We start from the raw sequence: 15,675 nt of genomic DNA, 5'->3' as shown, positions 1-15,675 counted from the left end.
TATATTATGTTATAATTTTTAAATGCTGTCAGGCTCTCTTATTTTTCTCTGACCCTAGTCCAGAGAAATATAACATTTTTATATATATTAAAAATATATATAAAAAGAACCAATATGGATATATATTTATAAATAAAGAACCATAAATACTAGCTATAGTTTATGGGTATAAAACACATTCCCCACCAGCCAGGCGCGGACTACAGCTCCCGTCATGCCCCGCGGTGACTCAGCTTCCGGCGAACGGCGGGCGGTGCCCCCGCGGCAATGCTCCGCCCCGCCCCCGCCCCCGCGGGCTGTGGCCACGCGCGGCGGTTCCGCTTCCCCCTCCGGCCCCGCCGCCGCCGCCCCGCCGGCTCCCGGTCCCGCCGGCTCCCGGTCCCGCCGCCGCCGCCCCGCTCAGCCCCGTTCCTTCCGTCCGTCCTTCCGTCCGTCCGCCGAGGCGGCGGCGCCGCCCCACCCGGTGAGTCCGCTCACACCTGCCGGCCGCGCCCCCCGCCCTTTGTGTGGCCCCGCCGGGCCGGGCCTGCGGCAGGGGCGCCCGGGCCGCGGATCCCCCCTCGCTGCTCCTCCCGCTCTCCCGCCGCTCCCTCCGGCCCGGCCCCGCTGCCCCCGGCCGCGGCCCCGCCGCTCGGCCCCGCTTCCTGCGGGCCCCGGCGGCCCCGCCTCGGCCCCCCGCCCCCGGGAGCGCCGCGCCGGGCGCTGCGGGCAGCGGGGCGAGCCCCGGCAGCGGCGGGGGCAGCGCGGCGAGCCTTGGTAGCGGCGGGGGCAGCGCGGCTCTGGGGCCCCGCCGGGGTTAGAGCGGGGAGCCGCGCTCCGGGCCCCGCCGGCTGTCAGAGCCCTACGGGCCCCGGTGCTGGCGGGGCTGTCCGTCTGTCCGTCCCTGCGAAAAGCTGCTGCTGCTCCCTGGGCTCCGCACCCACCGCGTTTTGCTGCTCCCTGTGCTTCTGCCTGCTTTCCGTGGCTGCTTTTTGTGTTTGTCCCGTGAAAGCCAAGCAGGGTGGGTTAGAATCACAGAAATGCAGCATGGTTGGTGTTGGAAGGGACCTTAAAGCCCATCCATTTCCACCTCCTGCCATGGGCAGGGACACCTCCCACTAGCCCAGGGTGCTCCAAGCTCCGTCCAGCCTGGCCTTGGACACTTCCAGGGATCCAGGGGCAGGCACAGCTTCTCTGGGCATCTGTGCCAACACCCTAACAGAGAACAATTTCTTGCTAATATCTGATTAAAATATGCTCTTAGTAGGTGAACAGCAGTGTGGAGCGAGGAGAGTAAAGTTGGATGTAGCCTGGTCCGTGTGGCAAGTGCCCAAAGGCTGATTTGGGAGCAGAGGGTTCATCAGCTGCTTTGGAGGAGCAAGGCTGTGCTTTGCTGTAGCCAAAATAAACCAGTTCACCACTGCCCTACGGCCAGCAGTGTCTGGATATGGAATATAAACATTGCTCTGGAGGTCCTGCAGTAATAGAAGTGTAAGGTGCAATTCAGACGTGGTATATTGTGAAGTTTTTATTGTTTCTGTTTTTCTCAGGTTTTGCCTTTTTTTTGGTGGGTTTTTAATACTTCAAAAAGCAATGCCTGCTCTAGAGAGTCTGGATTTGCTTTGCAGTTGGAGTGTCCTAATAATGTGAGTCTTGGGTTGGTATCTCCTTAAAAAACTGGGATTAGCTACTTTGTGATTCAGTTTGTTCATTTTAGAGACAATAGTAATTAAATTTACAGGGAAATTGTGTAGGCAGGTTAAAACACATGTTACCAGGGAGCTGGTTTGTCAGTACAGACTGAAATAAAAGAGGAGAGTAGAAATACAAAAATGCAAAGTCTTTGTTTTACAAGCTTTTGAGTAGAATCTTTGAGATAGTGAAAACGTTTTAAACAAAATACTCTGGGTAATGTATTTTAGAGGCAGGAACAACCTCACTCTAAAGTTCATTGGTTGGATATTGCAGTTCTGGAGGGCAGAACAGAAATGCTTGAGGGAGGGTAACTTGGATTTTCTGTGCTAAGTCACATATGGAATTTGGCTGGTCTTTGTACAGAGGTGGTTAAAACAAAAATACCAAGCTGTTAACTGTGGAATATTGGCTCTGTCTGTGTATTTTGCACTTTTTATCACCAGGCAGCTTACTGAGTACATCTGAGGCTTGTGCTCTGCTGGGCAGCTGCTTGTCAGAGGCAGATTTACTGGGATGAAGTTTGTGCTGGGATACAGCTTGGACCTTTGACCAACAGTGGGAGTTTATTCCTGCAGGCACCTGCTGGTGCTGCCTCTCGGGGCTGGACGCTGGGCTAGGTGGGTGGATGCTTCTGCCACGTCAGGCAGCTCCAATCTTGGGCACATTTTCAATTAATACCCTTTTAAAATCCCACGTTTTAAAACTTGGGGTGTTCTTGGTCAGCATTCTGGTTGTGTTTAAAGGGGGAAATTATTCAAGCACCTTTGGTTTTGAAAGAACTTCATAATTCAGGGTATTGGTTGATGCTGCAGGTTTGGTTTTGTTCTTGTGACATGAAAAGCTGTATTGACCCCAGTGCAGGTCTGTGTGCTATTAGTAAGATTCTTCTGCTTCAGAGCCCTCACATCTGTCTTGGGTTGGTTTTGTTTGGGTTTTCCCTCCTTTTATCTGTTTTGTGCATGAGGAGGTTTCTGTGCTCTGAGGTTTGTGCCAGTGTTCTCTGGTTGCTCACAACACACACAGTTCCTGAGTGCCTGTGAAGCAGCTCTTTGTTCTGCAAACAAGCCCCAGTCACAGAGGCTGCTCTGGATGGCCCAGCCCAGGGACAGCACCAGCACAGCTCCCAGTCCTGCCTCCCACACCGGGACACAGCTTTGGGAGGGAGCTGAGTGTTCTGGGAATCCCTGGGGAGATGGAGCAGAGGGCTGGTGCTGGGGAGAGCCAGGGGCAGGAGGGGACATGAGCAGCCAGGCACCTGCTGTGGGTTACACTCATCTTGGCCACTGCTGGCAGCTGGGAAGAGGCAGAAGTAAGGTGGTGGTGGTGGATATTTTGATTTTATTATTCCCCTTCTTTCCCCCCCTTCTTTCCCCAGAAGCACGATCAAAGCAAAGGCACTCCTTGGGGCTGGGATTGATTCAGCAAGGCTGTACCATGCTCCATTTTCAGTTTCCTTGCAGGCACCTCCCTCCTAAATCTGAAATCACAGAATGACCAGGTTGGAAGAGACCTTAAAGAGCATGGAGTCCAACCCAGCCCCAGCACCTCAGCTAAACCCTGGCCCCCAGTGCCACACTCAGGCTTTGTTAAACACACCCAGGGATGGTGACTCCACCACCTCCCCAGGCAGCCATTCCAGAACTTCATCACTCTCTCTGTGAAAAACTCTTTCCTAATATCCAACCTAAACTTCCCTTGGCACAGCTTGAGGCTGTGTGCTCTGGTTGTGTCAGTGCTGCCTGGAGAAAGAGACAAACCCCACCTGAGCACAGGCACCTTTCAGGAGCTGCAGAGAGTGATGAGGGCACCTCTGAGCCTCCTTTTCTCTGAACAAAATGTGTCTGGCTCTGGGCTTGGAGGGCACGGTGTCCTCTTGGAGAGGTTTTTGTGCCAGGGTCTGAACCTCTGCCTGGTTGCCACTTGCCCTCCCAGAGATAACCAGCCAGCTGGGTGCCAGGCTGAGCTGCCAGGCTGGCTCCAAGGAAAGATAAAAGTCCAGTTAACGCCGAGCTGGATTGGTTCTGCCTCTTGGCAAGGGCAGTTTGCCCAGGAAGGCACCATTGGAGGAGGCAGAATCTCCTGCCAGCTCTCAGGAGGAGGTGGGGAAGAGTCCAGAGTACTCACCTGGGGGCAAAGGACAAGAAGCCCTTGGGCAGGGCACTGGTTCATTTTAGCAAGAAAACTCTGCAGTGTTCCCTGGGGGATTCTTATCGTGCTCTGCTTTTCTGTGTCTTGAGCTTGATAAGACTTTTGAAAGCTCTTATTTGCATTTCAATGCAGGTGGTAAGAGGTAGTAGACGCTTGCAGGTGAGAAGAAATCTCCTAGTGACCCACTAGGTGTGAAGTGCAGATGGAGCTTAGCTCAAGCCTTATTTCACTATTCAGGGTTTGTGAGAACTCAGAGCATAATCTTACCTAAAGCTATTAAAGTTATTTCCTTTAAAGGGAAAATACACACTTCAGTGTTTGTATTTTCACTGATGTAGTGGGCACTGAGAGCTGGAAATGCAGGTTTTGGTCCTAGTTCTCTATCTGACTTGCTGGTTTTTAAAGTGGATCATTCTTAATGTTTTCTCAGCTTCTTTCTGTTTTCTCAGCTGGAAATGGGGATTAATCAGGCTTTGAAAATGTCTCACCTGGCAGGCAGGGATGTCAGTGTTAAGAAGATGACTTAAAACTGAGTTTCAGTTTTTCTCTTGAGATAAATTTTGATTAGATACACTGTGAATTCATAGTAGGAATTCCTCGTGCTCTCTAAAGGTTACAGTACATTGAAATGCTCCAAAAATTGGTCAGGCAGCTCTTCCCTTTCAGGCAAAACAAGTGGATTTTGAAATTCTCAGATGGATATATCTAATTTCTATTTCTGAATTTGAAAATGCTTTTAAAAATCTTCAGCCTTTAATGATGTATTGGTGCTTAAAATTGTTTGAATGAATACATTTTACTCATGGAAATACTGGGGGCTTTGTATAATTGATAGATCATTGTTCCCCAAAAGATCTGAGCCCAGCACTGGTGTTGATGTAGCCCAAATCTGAATGATATTTGCAACTTAGGTCGGGGCTGTTCTCTCAGCTAATTAGCAAAAGTTGTTTTATATCTTGAAAGGAGTTACTTTGATAAGACAGGTTTAATTATTTTTAATTTTGCAGTTTGATTTAACAAACAGCTGGGGGAAGGAGCCAAGATATTGGGGCAGTGGTGAGTGTGATTTAAGTGGTGCTCCGTGTTAAGAGAGGGATTTAACATCATGTGAATCAGAGTGAGGGCAGCTGGCAGGTGTAGTAAGGAATGGAAATACACTGAAAAGTTTTTCCAGTTCAACTTCTACTTTTTTTTTCCCCCCTTAAAGTTTTTTGCGTCCTGTTTTAGGTGCTGGATGTTTGACTCAGTGTGTACCCACTGTCAGCTTTCCCACAGCTTCTCTAATGAGTAAAATTAGAGTTATCTGATAGTGTGGGGTTTATTTTGGAAATGGGATGTTTTCTACTCTACATTGCATTAGTTTTTCATTTACAGTCTTTTTAGAACTGCTTTAGCTAGCAGAGGTATCTCCTGGACAAGAGCAAGAAAAAACTACTTCTGGAAGGTGCTTTCTAAAGTCACCTTTGGATATTTAACCCATTTCCTTTTGAAAAGGTCTCCAGTAAAGTGAGAACCTGGAAGAATGACAGTATCTTTCCCCTAAGCCTGTCTGCAGCAAAAGGCTGTTTAAAGGGATCTGGGGATTTGGGCTCCAGGCAGGATCTGGCTGGGCAGATTCTTGTGGAAATAGCTCATTGGCAGGGGCTTCAGCTTGTGAATTATCTGCTTTAGGATGAAAAAGAACCAAAATAATAAAATAAACCCAAACAAAGCATCCAAAATAATAAATAAAAATATCTTAATGTTTGAAATTGAGCAACTTCTAAAATTCAAAACCATTACTTAAAAGGTAAACTTGGTATTTTCTACTTGTGTTAAATAAGCTGAGTGCTTGAGATTTTACCAGGACATTAAATCCACCTGCTGGCATTAATTGAGACAAGAATACGTGACCATGAATTTGTTACTTGGGGCCACCTGGGCAGGTGGCACCAGCCACAGTTTGGGTTTTGTCCTCCCCTGGCCCCAAACCAGTTATTCCAGTCATCCCAAAGTCCCTCTGTGGGGATGCAGGTCAGGGAATTGATGGCTGGAAAAGAAATCCCTGATGTTAAACTGGGCTTGGGAGTGTTGCTGAGTGATCTGACACTAATTCTCTGTAACAACCTGGGAGTGTGTCTGGATTTCTGCTCCTCCTGCCTTTTTCAGGTGTTTGCTGAGCTTTTGGGAAGGCTGCTTCAGATCAAACACACAGAAATGAGCAGGATCTCACAAAATACCGCCATCATTTTCTGTGGCATAGCAAATAGGTCCCTAAAGTTGTTAAATGATTTTTGGCTTTGAAACAGCCTTTTATTTCCAATGTGTGAAGTGCTAGCTGTCACTGCTGTAAAAATAAATTATGTGAAATCTTTGATTTGTCAGAGCTGGGGCATTATCACCAAGTGTGAAATATTTTCTGCTTCTACCCCTTCAGTGGAAAAAGCAAACAGAAGAGTGAAGTTGGGGATTTTCAAAGCTCTTTACCAGCAAGAACAGTTAATTTTAATCTGATGCCAATGTGCTAAGGCTCTTTGATACCAGTGCCCAAGCTTAGGAATTAATTCTTTGTGGTGAAGAGAGCCTTGACTGCTGCAGCCAGAAGTTCAGGCAAGTACCTCCTCCTGATTTTTGGGATGAAGCTATTTTACAGTACCCAAAGTCTGTGTTGGCTGAGGACTCATTGCTTTTTCTTTCCAGCCCTTTTGGGCCTATTTACAGGGATTTTATATTTTTATAGATATATTTTTAGAGGGAGTTGGTGTTGAGATTTTTAGATGTAGATTATTTTCCCAGGTAGCTGCTGGAAATGAAAAATAAAAATTCAGGATAGTTCAGTAGAGCTGGTTTGCGTGGTTTCTTTGCAAGCAGGGTTGTGTGTTTTAATGTGTGGTTGTGATGTCTTTTATTTCCTTGTTCATTAATAATTATTCCATTGTAAAATATTTTACTTCTGAGAGGCATAATTCTCATTCTCCTTGGCTTGTTGTGTGCATGCTGGAAAGTCTTTTTGCAGCACAAGGAAATGTACTCAATCTTGGTAAACCTGGATGGAGTTTTGCTGTGGAAAGTTAAGAAGTTAAGACTTCTGGTCAACCTATACATGTGCATCAATCTGACTACAACTTGGAACATCTCATATAATAAAGTTTCGGTGTCTTAAAAGAATTACAATGAAGGGTTAGGGAATAAACTGAAAGAATGAAGGATAAGTGAAAATACTGAGGTGAAATGATTTTTAATTTGGTTTAATTTGTGGTAGTGATGACTGTTACTACTGCAAAACAAAATTTTTATGAACGCCATCAGGATTTAAATGACTTTTTTTTTCATTCCCTCATTGCTGCTAAGAGATACTTGTCAGACACATGGTTGGCACTGAGTTTTATCTGGTAACACTTTGGGCAGGGCTCCTTGGAGATCTTTTTTGGGATTGAAGATCTTTGGCTGTAAGTCTTTGGCAGCACCTTTGTGCCTGCTCATGCTTGGCTGAGAGACTGTTGGTGAATGCGCTTCACTTCCTCAGCACTTCCAAAGCCCATGGACCAGAGTGAGATGCAGCTTTCTAATTTTAAACACATCTGAACTGGAGAATTCTTTGTTTCCAGGATCTTGGTCAAGATTTGAAGTAGATGTGACTTTCATTCCACACACAAGTGAGCATGTATCCTGCACTACTGAAGCAGCTTTTGCTGCCCAATCCTGAAAGGTTTTGTCAAATAATTTGTCAATAACCCTCAGCACTTGGGGTCTTTATTGTCCCTTTGTCTTGGCCATGTTTTTATTTCCTAAATGAGATAAGGATGCCGTCAGTGCTTTCTTTTGGTTTCTCACTCGCTGCCTCTGCTCTCACATATACCTGGCTGTAGAATCCCAGGATGGTTTGGGTTGGAAAGGACCTTAAAGCCCATCCAGTCCCACTCCCTGCCATGTGCAGGGACATTTCCCACTGTCCCAGGTTGCTCCAAGCTCTGTCCAACCTGGCCTGGGACACTTCCAGAGGGATGGGGCAGCCACAGCTGGCTGGCAGTGGATGATGGGTCATTCCCCAGTGAGCAGAGTGGCACAGGCTGGTGGCAAGGGGCTGCTCAGGCTGATACTCTGTGGCTTCTATCTTTGCCAAGTTTAATAGAGATCTTTATCTCTTGTTTTACTCTATTGAAATGGCTTACTGAAATTTGCTTCCTGTTTTTCTAACAATTGAAAGGACCCGAGAAAATTTTCCTTTAGATGACAAACTCTTGGAAAGCTGACCACTTCTAAAGGTATGACCTTCTTCCCTAGTTACAATAAAATTTATTAAGAGAATAATTTTTTAAAATTAAAAAATATATGAATTTGGATTTTCATAAACACAGAAACTGTAAGCCTTCCATGCTCATTTGTTGCAGCAAAAATGTTTTATGCCCTTGTTTCTGTGTTCACCCTTGCTGGTAGCAGCTACTGGTACTGTGAATTAAAAAGAGGAAGATTTGGAATGCATCAAATTGTTGTGCTGGGTTATGTGAGTAGCCCTATGTGGTGACTGCAGTGTCATTGGGATGGGTACCAGCTTGGTGGGAGGACTCTGTTAAATGGGTTTTTGGAGCTGGGATGTGGCCCAGGAGTTGCTTGGGCTGTTGTTTGTGTTCTTCTGGCTGAAGGAATGGATTATTAGTGCTGCCTCCACTCACCCTCCTGTGATGAGGGCTCAGTGAGGCTGGAGGTGAAGGCAGTGCTGTGATGTCTGATGTTTTTCCATAATTATCATCATGCATCCCTTGCAGTGGAATTAGACCCTTCAGATAACTGCTCTCTTATTTCTATTAAAATAACCAGCTGTAATTTGTAATTGGGGTGGTGTCTGTGTGTGAGGACATCATGGACAGACACCTCTGTGTTGTCACCTCACTGAGTTTGTGTTCTGTGGCTGTCAGACCTTGGTCTTGGAGGTCTGTTTTATATTAATTCAGTCTCACCCTCACAAACATCTTCATCTGCTTTAGAATTGCACAGCTGTTACTGGGGCAAGTGAATAAGGTGGAGCAAGGTCTGAGAGATGCATTCTTTTGGTGTATAAATGCCTGAGCCTCATGAAAATGCATTTTCTGGAGCTTTACTCCTGCTCTGTCATATTTCACTGAAATCTTCTAATTCTGCCTATAGGAATGCCATTCATTGTTTAATGAACAGGCACCTATGCTTATATGTTAAACTCAGAATTCGTACAACAATATAGGTAGCTTTTTTCCCAAGTCTTTTGCAGCTTTCTAAGTGCAGTATTATGTTTTGTCAACTGTTTCAATATTATTTTAACTTGACAGCTTCCTTTGGAAGCTCTTCAGATTCCCAGGGTGCTGGTTATCCTGCCTGGTTGTAGTTTTCACAGACCTTCTGTCTATTCAGTTGATAACTGTGTTCTTCATTTTGTATTTTTATTTTTTAAAAAGTATTTCATTCTTGAGCTGTAAAATCAATTTTTGTGGCTGTGGGGCTGCTGCAATCTATATAAACAGCCATAGATAGTAACTCCCTCAAAGTGTACTAATATTGGTGGAAGATATTAAATCACTTTGAATATTCAATTCATTTGACCACTCACAATTGGTGTTTAAAACATTATGCATTTATTTAAATATCTATGTTTAGGGCATTTTTATCATACATTTGATTTTCAGATTGTAAGTAGGGTATGGGGTAGTCATATTAACACAAATGTTGGGGCTTTTCATATTTTTTCCCTACTTACTGCCTCTTGTACTTGTCCTGTAGGCTTGGCAAAAATCAATTTCCACATCAGCATAAGAATTATTTATATATTTTGAATGATGATATAGTTTCAGGCTTTTTCTGGCTGTTTAATCTATTTTGATGTCTAGCCTGTGTACCAGTTCTAGTTGATTTGGGTTTGTTTTTTTGGCACTTCAGATAAAAACCTGTTTATGGGCAAGAAGGGTGAGAGAGGTAGTTTTACAAGGAATGACTTAAAATAGAAGAATCAGAAAGTTAGCTTAAAAGCTCATTCTGGCAGCCAGCATTTTAAGTGGAAATTGTTATTTCCAGTGTCCACATGAGTGCTCTGGCTCCCTGAAAGGCATACAAGAACATTCCCCAAATTTCAGGGAATTTGCTGCATTAAGCTGTAAGTGAATGTGTTGCTTGTATGTGTGCAAGTAATTTTAAAGTAGAAAATCTGTAAGAGCACACAAGGAAAGCTCTGGCAGTATCCCAACAGGAGTGCTGGGGTGTGAACTGCAGTGAGTGATTTCCAGAGCACCTCTGCCTTGCTCATTTCCCCCCTTTTTTAAGGAAAACGTGATTACAGTGTTTAGTTTTTCAGTTGAGGAATCCAGGTCTAATGTTCAGATATGTGTATCTGAGTATTCAGGATAATTTGAATTTGTGGCAGCTGTGCTTTGTACTTTTTGTACTGTTTATTTTGTCTTGAAATAATGGAGAAGGGGTTGCCTGGGGTGCTCTGCACTGGCTGCAGAATTGGCTGTATACCTCATCTAGGTACTTCACCTCTCCTAATAGACCTAAACATGCCAGGAAAAAACAAAATGAGTGGTTGTGTCCTTGTATAAAATCTGTAAAACTTCAAACCTCAGCAGTGTGAGGAAGATGTGGCAGTTTTGAAACACTTGTGCAGAAGTGTGAGCGAGGTTTCACCACTGAGCTCTGAGAGTATTTTACTAAGATCTGATTTCACCCTGAGCTGCTGTTGGCAGGGAAATATTGGGATGATCCTTCCTGTGTTGCATTGTCATTTAATGAAAAGATCCCATTGGGAATATTGCATCCAGCTCCAGAGTCCTCAGCAGAAGAAACGTGGACCTGTTCCAGAAAGTCCAGAGGAGACTGTGGAGATGCTCCAGGGGCTGGAGCTTCTCTGCTCTGGGCTGGGGGAGAAGAAAAGGCTCCAGGAGAGACCTTCCAGTGTAAAGGGGGATTATAAAAAAGAGGGAGAGACTTTTTACACAGTACAGTGGGGAATGGTTGTAAAATAAAAGAGGAGAGATTTGGATGGGATGTTGGGAAGAAGTTCTTCCCTGTCCTCAGGGTGTCCAGAGAAGCTGTGGCTGTCCCTGAATCCCTGGAAGTGTCCAAGGCCAGGCTGGACAGGGCTTGGAGCAACCTGGGAGAGTGGAACGTGTCCCTGCCCATGGCAGGGGTGGAATGAGCTGAGCTTTATGGTCCTTCCACAAACAGCTGTCCCAGCTATGAGCTGTGATATTCCTGGTGCAGAAGTGGGATGCTGCAGGGAACCCAAGTCCTGTAGAAGTTTCCATGTTTGAAGAAGTCAGTCTGTTGTGACACAAATGGAATAAAGCTCTCCCAGGAGAAATGGTCTCTTAATTTCTGTGTGGTGCTGCTGGATACACTTGGGAAATGAGCTGTGTCCACCAGAGCCATCTCTGGAGCGGGTTTGTTTTTGCCATGCTCAAGTGCTTTTGGTATTTTTCAGCTCCTGCATTTGATTCTTGAAGCCTTTTCACTCTCTCTGCTGGGTTTGTGTCCAGTGTGGGTATGAGAAAGGAAGCACCTTGAGCTTGTGTCGTGCAGGGGTTTCAGCAAACTGGTGAACCTTTCGCAGGGGCTGTGACTGTCTGCTCAGCAGCTGTACTGGTGTCCCTTGGGATTTCCCCCTGTGGCATTTTGTGGCAGGTTGGCGCTCCTGTTAGAAGAATCAAGGTTTGGCCCCAGGACAGCTCTGCTGAGCTGAAGTTCCCAGTATCCTCTGGTTACTGTGGTTGGAGCAGCCTTGGGCAGCCACTAGAGAGAAACAAAGAGCTCTATTCTGAGTGCCTGTGAAAAAGAGAGCTCTTCTGGAGGGAGATGTTTCATCTTTCCCCTTTGTCTTCTTCCTTGTTACTCCTTTTTCCCTTAGCTGACACTTGACAGTTCTTCCAGTGTGATGGGGGAGTACCAGCTCCCTTAACCTTGGATTCTTTCTGGTTTTGCCACCCTCACAAACACTTCATGTTACCTCTTCTTTTTCCACTTCATGTTACCTCTTCTTTTTCCACTTACCTCTAATCTGGATGGGGAAGCCATGGCCTTGTCTTACCATTGCCCAGTAATATTTCTGGAGGTTAAAAAAAAAGCTTAAAAAGCACTTTCATTCTGTGTTGGTGTTACTAGTGACCCTTCAGCACTTTGCCAGCAGCCTGAGGTTTTTAGAGCGCTGTTGCATGGTGAATCTCCAGGTTAAAGAGCTGGGAATGCTCTTATTAACACAGAAATGCACCAAACTGTACAGGTGCCTCATGTAGGGCAGCCTTTAGTCAAATAACTTTTGCTCTGGAATGTGTGGTCCCTCCCTGCCTGTAAATGTCAGCTTTAATTAAGAGAGAATCTCAACAATGAGATGCAAACCTTTTTTTTTTTTTTTTAATTTTCTTGTAAACTTTCCGTACTTGCCCTTTTCCCTACTCTCCTTTGATCTTTAGAAAACCTCAGCTATAAAAATAAAGACTGAGAAGTGTCTGCTAGGTGGTGAAATATGAGTAAGCACAAACAGCCCGACTCGACTCCCGGATTTGCATGCGCCGCCGGCTGCCTTGTCTGCCTTTAGTTGACTCAGGATTTTCAGTAGGCAGAAGAAGGATAATTTCCGTGTTCATTGCTGAACAGGCTGGTTCAAACACCTTGGAGCACATGTTATCATTATGCATCTTTGCACAATGGTTCCTTGAAGGAAAACTCTGGCTGCGGGCTGGATAAAGCAGAGCGTGGCCTGAATTTGGTGGGTAGGCGGCAGCTCCTCAGCCCTGGGGCACAGGCTGGGAATGGATCCCTTGGATCCCTCTGGTTTCATTCTTCCTCCATCACACTCCTCAGATCTCTGTATTCCTGCCAGGGCTGCCTCAGAGAAAGGTGGGGATGGGTGTTTGTGTCCATCAGCACATCCCTCTGCCTTGTTTCTGTGTGCTGCTCTCATCAGCTGCCTTCCAAACTGAGTTTTCCTGCCAAATTTAGGGGAAATGGGAATTCAGGGAAATCACTTCTGAGGCCCATCTGATGCTGTCACCTGTGGTGTGTGAGGTCTTTCAGAGGCAATAAAGTGGAGAAGAGGTTCCTGGTTTGTTGGTGGTGAAATGCCACCACAGTTCAGCAGAGCCACATTTGTTTCATGAAGCAGAAGTGATGACTCGGGTGGGCGTTGAGTGCTCTGCAGGGTTCAGGGGACAAGGTGAAGATGAATCACAGCTTACAGGTGGCCCCACTACTCAGTGAGCCAAATATCATTAATTTGCTTAAATTTGCTATTACTAACAGCTAATAACTTACTGGTTTTTATCAGGACTCTTGTGTATCTCGGCCAACTCAGATTTTCCCTGTTTATTTTTTTCAGTCACGATTCTCCTCAAAAGACTGAGATCCCTTTTTGATTTCAAAAATGACATTTTTGTAGCCCGGTCACTCATTTTTGGTGCAAGACTTTGCACATCTGCTCAGTGCCTTACGGAGTCAATAATTGCTTCAGGTTGTAATGGACTTTGGCAATGAGTTTGAAGAATATTTTCCTTTAGGAAACCTTAGAAACCCTTTCAAATACCCCTCAATACACATTTGTCTTGTGTAACTCAGTTCATGATAAGCACATTTATTACAGTTTTGGCTATTCCTTCTTCTGTTCTAAAGATAATTTCCTCTCTGCTTTTTTTATTCCTTTCACTCAGCTATGACTTTTATCTTCTTTTTTTTCCCCCTAAATCTCTTTATCACTTGGCAATTAACAGTTGTTTGTGCTATGTTTTCCTTCTGTTTGTGTGACTCAGCAAAAATCCTAAGGCAATTAATGGGTTGGAAAAAGACAAATTGGAAAGAATTTAGCTGGGTATGTTCTGTGTGTCATCCAGTTGGATTTTGCCAAGTCAGGCTGAGGTTCTCCTACACCCTCATTAGGAGTGGGAATATTATGTGTTTCCTCTGCCACCTGTAGCAGTAAAGGGAAGAGACAAACCTGACCTGTCTATAAACTTCATGGTAGTTAGTTTGGTTACTGTGTCCCTTTGTAAATCTTAATGACAGATTGGTTTGGCTCAGATAATTTTTATTTCTGGGGTTTTTTTTCAGCTGTTCTCTTAGCTGCATCATTTGAAGAGTGAGTGTCTTGCCTGTTTGTGGTTGTAAATCTGAGCTTGGTCGGAGTATTTTAGGTCAGCGTAGGTTCCTCTGCGCTCCCTATAAAGAAAACTAAATAAAAAGAACTTGGTTTTCATGGGTGTGTGGTTTGGCATTGACCAAATCCTCTTTTCTGAGACCCCCTAAAGCTGGAAGGAGAGGTTCCAGCACATCCCATGGAAGTTGGTACCTGCTTTTCCAGAGGAGGGTTGGCTCTGAGCATCCGCGGCTGTTTCCAATAACCGTAGGTGGAACAGATGATCCCTCTGCCTCTTCCTGGCCACTCTCACAGTTACTCTTCTCCGTGCTTTTGCACGAGTCCTCTCTTGGCAGGCAGAAGATCTAGGACTATGTTTGCCAAGTCTGCAAGAAAGCAATTCTTTGTCTGCCTCTGCTGGGTTTTTTTTTTTGCACGGTTTTCTCAGTTGAAATGATGAGATAAGTATTTTCAGTCTCTGAAGGTAGTCTCATTCTGTTCCAAAAAACTCCTTTTTGGAGCTGATTAAATAAATCTCGTGGATCCAAATGCTTCAAGTTGGAAAGCTAGACATCCCAAAAGACTTGTTTTGTTTTTCATGGAGAAGACAGTCTGAGATGTGCTGGTTTTGTGAATTTTTCTGCAGCAGTGAAATAATTTCAAGCTGCTGAGCTGCTGAACTAAGAGGCTGTTAGTGATGGGGCAGGAAGCTGTGGCTAGGTAGCACCATCTGAATAAAAACTTGTCAGAAAGCTGCTTTCTGCTAATCCCTGGGAGGAAGTGAGCTATAATCAGCACTAAGTGAGCTAATCACAGGAAATCTATTGCTCAACAGGAGCCTTTGAAAAAAAAAAAAAAGGAGGGGGGCAGGGAGAAAAGAAGAATACCCGTGGAGATTTTTCATTCTGCTTTTGGACACCAAAATCTGTTTGATCTAAGAAAATCGAGTATCTGATGAAGTAAGCAGCCCTCCAATCTCCACTTTTAAACTGCACCTCTCTTCCAGAATAATGAAGCATCAAGTCTCCTCTCTTCCAGTGTGGCGAATTTTCAGGTATTAGGAGGCGGTGGTGTGGGGAGGCTGTGTTTAAGCAAACTACCAAAACCACTGGAGGCCTGGGGCAGGTGGGAATGAGTCTCTAGGCATTTTCAGCAAGGATTCTTATAATATAAAGCCAGAGTGGGACATGACTACCTTAAATCTGCCTTGTCATGCCAGTCTTCCCTTGGAGCATCACACACCAGCTCTTGTATTGTTCTGTGCTCTGTGCTCCTTTTCACGTGACACCTTCTGCCTTGGAGATTTCTTTCCTGGACACCTCCTCTGCTCTTTTCCTCTGCTCTGGTTGTGGCTGTCTCTGATGCAGTGACAAGTGTGGCCAGTGGCCCCATGAGGCCCCCGGGGAAGTGGTGAAGCTGCTGCCTGGAGATCTGCAGTGGAACCCTGGTGTCCTCTGCAGGGACAGCAGCAGCAGCCCTTCCTTCATTTTTGGCCTGTTCTCTTTTCTTCAGTTCCTTCTCTCAAGCCACAGACAGTTTTGCTGTGTTGCCCTCAAGCTGTGTGCATGGCCCAAGTGTTCCAGGTGTTGTCCCAAAAGTGTCCTGCAGCTGTAGTGGCACATTAAAAACAAAGTGGTTGTTTCTTAATGCCTTACCAGCCTCAAAGTTGTTACTTCTCGTTTTTGGTCAGTCATGCCAAATGGACTTAAATGTGATGGTTGTGCTGCTGATAGTAAATGAGCTGAGCAATATTTACCTGCACTGCAGAGCTGAGTTCAGTTTGCAGC

At 45.3% G+C, this 15,675-nt stretch overlaps 1 protein-coding gene across 1 annotated transcript in view; it reads left to right on the top strand.

Moving 5' to 3' along the window:
- The first annotated feature begins 388 nt into the window (after positions 1 to 388).
- Positions 389 to 15,675, top strand: part of PAK2 (p21 (RAC1) activated kinase 2) — a 39,144-nt gene continuing 23,857 nt past the window's right edge. Inside the window, exon 1 of the mRNA XM_030954590.1 lies at positions 389 to 463. The gene's annotated coding sequence lies outside the window, so the exon portion shown is untranslated. The remainder of the gene's footprint in view (positions 464 to 15,675) is intronic.

Source organism: Camarhynchus parvulus, chromosome 9 (assembly GCF_901933205.1).
Source record: "Camarhynchus parvulus chromosome 9, STF_HiC, whole genome shotgun sequence".
Lineage (NCBI taxonomy): Eukaryota > Metazoa > Chordata > Aves > Passeriformes > Thraupidae > Camarhynchus > Camarhynchus parvulus.
The sequence above is the reverse complement of the archived record's forward strand: the minus strand, read 5'-3'. Positions and strand labels throughout refer to the sequence as shown.